Below are 8,003 nucleotides of genomic sequence, written 5' to 3' on the forward strand. Positions count from 1 at the left end.
AACTAACAATCTGTTTTCTATATCTTTGAGCTTGGTGTTTTTATTTTCTTTTTTTAGATTCCAAATATAAGTGAGATAATGTGGTATTTATCTTTTTGTGTCTGACTTACTCCACTTAGCATAATGTTTTCATGGTCCATCCATGTTGTTGCAAATGGTAAGATTTCATTCATTTTTATGACTGAATAATATTCCATTGTACATGTACACCACATTTTCATTATCCATTCATCCATCCATGGACCTTTAGATTGTTTCCATGTCTTGGCTATTGTAAGTAATGCTGAAACGGACATTTAGGTACCGATGTCTTTTCAAATTAGTGTTTTCATCTTCTTTGGATGAATACTAAGAAGTGGAATTATTGGATCATGTGGTAGTTCTATTTTTAATTTTTGAGGAACCTCCATATTTTTCATAGTGGCTGCACTAATTTATATTCCCACAAACAGTACAGTTTGTGAGAGAGAACAGTGGGTTCTCTTTTCTCCACATCCTTGCTAGCACTTGTTATTTCTAGTCTTTTTCATGATAGTCATTCTGACAGGTGTGAAGTCGTATCTCATAGTGGTTTTGATTTGCATTTCCCTGATGACTGATGAAAGATGAGGTTGAACATTTTTCATGTACCTGTTGGCCATCTGTATGTCTTCTTTGGAAAGATCCTCTGCCCATTTTTTAATTGGATTGTTTATTTTTTAGCTGTTGAGTTGTGTGAGTTCTTATTTCCTCCACATTTCAAATCTCTTATTTTTTCATATTGTACACATTGAAGAGTGCTTTACACTAGTTAGAAGTTAAACTGGTACTGACACAAACATATCCCCAAAAATCAAGAAAATTAAAAAAAAATAGTGCTTAGTTTGGAAAGAGGCAGTGTTATTGGTGAACAAGAATAAAAATTTCAGTTGAGTCATTTTTAAAAAAGAATTTAATTGGTTTCAGAATATAACATCCTTCCTGATGGTTTCAGATGGCTTTATTTGTTCATAAATAACTCTACTTTTGATTTAGCCTCTTTTATCATATGAATGCTTCATTAAACAAATGGAGCTCGCTCATTATAGCCAAGTGGGGCTATATTCAACCATTTAGTGACGTTGAGCGTACGTGGTTGTATTTAACCGTAAAAGCCATTTATCTGGCCTTTTGCCATCTGGAAACTCTAGTTAGTATTTCCCAATATAAATCTTCAATCTGCTAACCAGATTGATACTGGCATTTAGCTAGTGTGACAATGTCAGAAAGGCCTACCCAAATATAAACTAAAGAACTCTGTAATTTCTTTAGAAAACACAACAAAACTAAGCCAGGAAAGAAAAGTACATTCTTCCACCCTAGTCATTGTCTGGATTAAAAGCCTACATATTTAGAAGCTCTTTAGAAAGCTAAACAGTAAAAGCATTTTAATTTTTTTATCGCTGGAAAAGGCCAGTGACTTGCACGTTCAGATTTGCCAAAAGGTTACCCCTGTAATAAAAGGTAACCATGAAAAAATAGCTCATAAACTGTCACTTTTCTCTCCCCATGCCCTGCCCTCTTTCTACACAGTGATTTCTGCAATTTGAAAGCACAGTGATTTTTTTTTTTAGAAGTCTTTCATATAATCCTTGGGACATTCAGATTTTTTAGATTATACTTATTCCTAGGACCTGCAAAGGTTTGCAAGAAATGCTCTTCATCTACTTTCTGTAAGGCAAGTTAAATACAAATGTGAGACTCTCTTCTTATCAGCGTGGCAATAAATTTGATATCGATTTTTATTGGGGCTCCCTCCTCCACACCGCAAGGTCTCATGCAGAGCCAAAACACTGGGGGACTCCTCTGGTCCTCTGCAGAGTAACTATTAACATGCCCCACGTTTGAGCCCGCAGGGTCCGTTGAAGTCTTGCTCTGCAGCTCTGTACTGTGTAGAGCTCAGGGGATTTTGCAGTGACAGAGCCCCAGTGTCCAGGGGCAGCCATCCTTTTTTTTTTTTTTTTTTTTTAAATCTTTAACAAAGTTTTTATTTCTTCCATGGTTATTCACTTACAACCTTTTCTTAAGTCGGCTTCAATTATGGATTCTTATTTATTGGCATAAAGATTTATGCAAAGAAACCCTTCCATTTCATTGAACATTATATTTGTATTGTTAATTTGTAGAGTTCCTCAACCTCTTGGTCACATTTTTAGGAAGTTATTCATTTATTCATTCATTCATATTTAGAACCAGCTCTCCATTATATTAACCATTTCTACATTTTTTTGCTTCCTAATTTACTTATTTATGCTTTTAATTTTATTACTTTGTCTACCTTTATTTTGGCTTGTTTGCTTATTTTAACCTTTCTAATTTAAATGTTTAATTCATTTATTTCTTTTTTCTATTAAATACATTTACACCATTAATTTTTTCATTGAGTATTAATTTGGCCACATCCCATAGGTTATAATTCTATTGTCATCCATTTTTTTTTTTAACATCTTTATTGGGGTATAATTGCTTTACAATGGTATGTTAGTTTCTGCTTTATAACAAAGTGAATCAGTCATACATAAACATATGTTCCCATGTCTTCCCTCTTGCGTCTCCCTCCCTCCCACCCTCCCTATCCCACCCCTCCAGGCTGTCACAAAGCACCTAGCCAATATCCCTGTGCCATGCGGCTGCTTCCCACTAGCTATCTACCTTACTACCAGCCATCCTTTTTTAGACACTGCTATTTCCCTTGGCCTCTGAGGAAAGTAGAGCTTGGATCCCCTCTTCTCTGGGAAGTTGGCTATAGCATCCATGCCCTTCCTAGTAGTCCATGTTCTCCTTTCTTCAGCTCAGAGGTAGCCCCTCCTACCTCCTCTTCCCCAGGACAGTTTCCTCAGTGAGCTCAGGCTTTCCCTAGAGATAGCCTGTTTGTCTTTGGTAGTTTCAGCTTTCCACCTTGCAAAAGCCTCTGAGGTGAGGAAATACAGAGTGCTTGACAAAGAAAGGCTTAGAAGAGGTAGGGGAGAGGAAAAAGAAAGAGAAAGAACTTTTAATGTTTTCATTTACTGCTTGTTTTCATCAACATTTGTCCTATTCATGTCTGGCCATCACATGTTGGACAGCATTTCTACATTTGGAGAAATTTCCACATTATGCATCCGTCTCCTTAGGGTCAGAAGTGAGAACTCAAATTTCCAGCGTCTTTTGCTGCTTGGACTTCACTCTCCAGTCGGAGGCACTTAGGTGAGACCACGACTTGGAAGAGAACCATGTGAGAAACGGGCTCTGTGCTGAGCTTAGGCAGCAGCAGGAGAGCGTGGCTCTGGGGGATGATAATGTTGTAGGGTTGAGTGCCTGGTAGAGACCTGGCATCAGTACTAGTTGCAGTCAGGTTTTGGCATTTAGGGTTTGGTGACTGGGACAGATGCAGCAGTTTTCTCATCAAGCCAGTTCTACAGCATAGTTTTGGATGTTTTCCTAGAAGTTTAGCCTTGAGCTTGCTTGTTTTTCTAGTCATCTCAGTGATTCTGTGAACTTAAAATCAGATTTATTGAGGTATAATTGACGTACAGTAAAATACTGTTTTGGGTTTATTGTTTGTTGGGTTTTGACAGATGTTTACAGTCTCCTAATAATCTCCACAATCATGATACTGAATATTTCTATCACCCCAAAGAGGTTATGCCCCCGTGTAATCTTCTCTGTGCCCCCTTTCCTCTCTGCCCTAACTCCAGCCCATTTTCTGCCCCTGTGGTTTTCCCTTTTCCATAATACCGAATTTTTAAAAACTGTGAATACATATTGTATATAGTTTTTGTTTCTCTGTTCTTTCACTTAGAATAATGCCTTTGATATTTATCCATGTTGCATGTATCAGTAGTTTGTTCCTTTCTGTTAATGAGTAATTTTCCAGTGTATGCCATAATTATTTTTATCCATTCACAAGTTGCTGGACATTTGAGTTTGTTCCAGTTTTTTTGGCTATTGTGAATAAAGATGCTATAAAAAAACCTATGCATATAGGTTTTTTTTTGTGTGTGTGTGTATGTATGTTTTTACATCTCTTGGTTAAATACCTAGGATTGGAATTGCTGGATAGTATGATTAAGTGTATATTTAACTTTGTTAGAAACTGAAAATATTGTGAAAATATTCCCAAATGACTGTACCACTTTGTAGTCCCTCCAGAAATGTATGAGGTTTCGAGTTGCTCTGCATTTTGGGCAAAACTTGGTATTGTCAATTATTTTAATTTAAACTCATTCTAGTTGATGTGTAGTAGTATCTCAATGTATTTTTTTTTCATTTTTAAAGTCTTTATTGAATTTGCTACAATTTTGCTTCTGTTTGATGTTTTGGTTTTTTGGCTCTGAGGCATGTGGGATCTTAGCTCCCTGACCAGAAATTGAACCCACACCCCCGCATCGGAAGGCAAAGTCTCAACCACTGGACTTCCAGGGAAGTCCCCTCAATGTGATTTTAATTTCCATGTTGACTAATGAAATTGAGTAATAAGAATTTTCATATTCTTATTACTCATTTGTATGTTGTCAATGGTGCGCTTAAAAAATTGGGTTGTCTTACTGAATTGTAAGAGTTGTTTAAATATCGTAAATACAAGTCCTTGATGTGTTTTGAAAATATTTTCTTCCAAACTGTGGCTGGTTTTTGATTTTCTTAATAGTGTCTTTTGAAGACAAGAAATTGTTAATTTTGAAAGACTTCTTTATCAATTTTTTAAATAATTCATGCATTTTGTATCCTAAGAAGTCTTTTCCTAACTCAAAGTCATGGAGACTTTCACCTATGTTTCCTTACAGAAATTTCATAGTTTTCACTCCTACATTTAGGTTTTTGATCCATTTCAGGTTAACTTTCATATAAGGTGTAAGGTAAGGGTAAAGTTAATATTTTTGCATATGGAGGTCCAGTTCTTCCAACACTGTTTTTTGAAGAGTATCCTTTTCCCACTGAACAGCCTTGAAATCTTTGGAAATCAATCGACCATATTTGTGTGGATCTGTTTCCGTACTCTGTATGTCTGTCCTAATGCCGATCCTACACTATCTTGATTACCGTAGCTTACAGTAAGTTTTAAAAATCAGGTATTGCAGGTCCTCAAACTTTTGTTTCTTTTCAAAATTTGGCTATTTTAGTCTTCACTTTTACACATACATTTTAGAAGCAATTTGTTTATTTCTACAAAGAAGTTCACTGGAATTTTGATTAGGATTGTATTAAATCAATAGATGAATTTGGGGAGACTTGACATCTTAAAAGTATTGTCTTTTGATTAATGGCCATGGTTTATCTCTTTATTTATTTAGGTCCTTAAATTTTTCTCAGGAAAGTTTTGTAATTTTCATTGTATAGGTCTTACAGATATTTTGTTAAAGTTATTCCCAAGTGTTTCATCTTTTTGGTGCTATTGTAAAAGTGGTATTATTTTTATTTATTTATTTTTTTAAGGTACACGGGCCTCTCACTGTTGTGGCCTCTCCCGTTGCGGAGCACAGGCTCCAGACGCGCAGGCTCAGCGGCCATGGGTCATGGGCCCAGCCGCTCCGCGGTATGTGAGATCTTCCCGGACTGGGGCACGAACCCGTGTCCCCTGCATCGGCAGGCAGACTCTCAATCACTGCGCCACCAGGGAAGCCCTATTTTTAAATTTTAATTTCCAAATATTCACTACTATTAAATAGAAATATAGTTGATATTCATATATTGACCTTGACTTCTACAGCCTTGGTAAACTAATTTATTAATTAGAATTTTTTGCTTTTTAGTAGGTTCATTAGGATGTTTAATGTAGACAATTGTGTTATCTGCAAATAATCTGTACAGTTTTACTTTTTCCTTTCCAATCTATATGCCTTTTACTTCTTATCTTTGACTTATTGCAATGGCTAGGAACTCCATGTTGAATGGATGTGGTGAGAGCAGACATCCTTTCCTTGTTTCTGATCATAGGAGGAAAGCAACTTTAGCCATTAAGTGAAAGTTGTCTTTTATCATTAAATATAATGTTAGCTCTCTATTTTTTTGTAGATGCTTGTTATCCATTTGTGGAAGTTTCCTACTCTTCCTTGTTTGAAGAGAGTTTTTATGATAAACAGACACTGATTTTTGTCACTTTTTTGGTACCCATTGAAAAGTGTGTGTGTGTGTGTATTTTTTTTAGTATATTGGCTTGGTAAATTATATTGATTTCAAATACTGAGTGAACCTTGCATTTAAAAGGGTAAACGTCACTTTTGTCATTATTAATTATTTTTCTATATATTGCTGGATTCAATTTGCCAGTATTTTGTTAAGGGCTATTATGCCTATATTTAGAAGGGATGTTAGTCAGTAATTTTCTTTGCTTGTATTGTCTTTGTTGGATTTTGGTATCAGGGTAATGTAAGCCTCATAAAATGAGTTGGGGAGTGTTCCCTTTTTTTTCTGGAAGAATTTATATATGGAATTGGCATTATTTTTTCATTAACTGTTTGGCACAGTTCACAGTTGAAGCCATTTGGACCTGGTGTTATCTCGGTGGGAGAATTCTTAAATGCAAATTAATTCATTTTTAAAAAAATGAACATAGGGCTAGTCAGGTTATATCTTTTACAGAGAGCTGTGGTAGTTTGTGTCTTTCAAGGGATTTGTTCATTTCATCTGTTTCCAAGATATTAGCCTAAAGTTATTTATAATATCCCTTTATTATTCTTTTAATGTCTCTGGGATCTGTAGTTATGTCCTTTCCTTCATAATGGTAATTTATGTCTTTTATTTTCTTGATAAGTCTGGTTAGAGATTTATCAATTATTGACTTCTCAGAGAACCAGCTTTTGGTTTCAGTGATTTACTCCATTAATAATTTTCCTTTGTTCATTTTCATTGAATTCTACTGTTATTTTTATACTTTTCTCTTTTGAATTACTTTTTTTTTTTTTTTTCTTTTGTGGTACGCGGGCCTCTCACTGTTGTGGCCTCTCCCGTTGTGGAGCACAGGCTCTGGACGCGCAGGCTCAGTGGCCATGGCTCACGGGCCCAGCCGCTCCATGGCATGTGGGATCTTCCCGGACTGGGGCACAAACCCGTGTTCCCTGCATCGGCAGGCGGACTGTCAACCACTGCGCCACCAGGGAAGCCCTTGACTTACTTTTGATGTAATTTTCTTTTCCTAGTTTCCTAAGGTGGGTGTTTAAGTTTTTGACTATAAACCTTCTTCTTTCATACTGTGAGCATTTAGATGCTATTAATTTTCCTCAGAGTAGTGCTTGGTTGCTTGCCTTAAATTTTGATGTGTTGTATTTTCATTTTTATGCAATTCAAAAAATTTTCTGATTTTCCTTGTAATTTGGCCTTTGACCTGTGAATTATTTAGAAATTAATTTTTATAAATATTTGATGATTTTCTATATTTCTTTCTGTTGAGTTCTAATTTAATTCACATCCCTGTGTGATTTTAATGACTTTAAATTGGTTCAAATTTATTTTGTAGCTCAGAATATGGTCTATCTTGGTGAATGTTCCATGTGCATTTGAAAATAATGCGTATTCCATGATGTTGGGTAGAGTGTCCTAAAAAATCTCAGTTACATTAAGTTCATTTGTAGTGTTGTGTAGGTCTTCTGTATTTTCACTGATTTTTTCTTATTTATTGATTTTTATATATTTGTTTTATGTAATTGTCAATGACAGAAAAGTGTTCCACTCTCTGTGATTGAGATTTTTTCCTTTTTATCCTTTCAGTTCTATCAGTTTTTGCTTCATGTACTCTGAAGCTCTGTTGTTAGATGCATACACATGACTATTATGTTCTTGATGAATTGACCCCTTTATCATTATTTAATGTCCCTCTTTATTCCTATTTTGGTGATTTAGTTCTCTCTTCACATGCTACTTCTTTCAGACTCTCCAACAAGAAGGAAAGTCCTATTGGAGTTACCAGGCACCGTTGTGTTTGGTACATCTTTTGACAAGGATCTTATGACAGCTATTTCATAAACAACTGTCTGGTCTATATGTGACTGATTTGGTCAGGTGCTGATTTC

Source organism: Lagenorhynchus albirostris, chromosome 5 (assembly GCF_949774975.1).
Source record: "Lagenorhynchus albirostris chromosome 5, mLagAlb1.1, whole genome shotgun sequence".
NCBI classification, from domain to species: Eukaryota; Metazoa; Chordata; class Mammalia; order Artiodactyla; family Delphinidae; genus Lagenorhynchus; species Lagenorhynchus albirostris.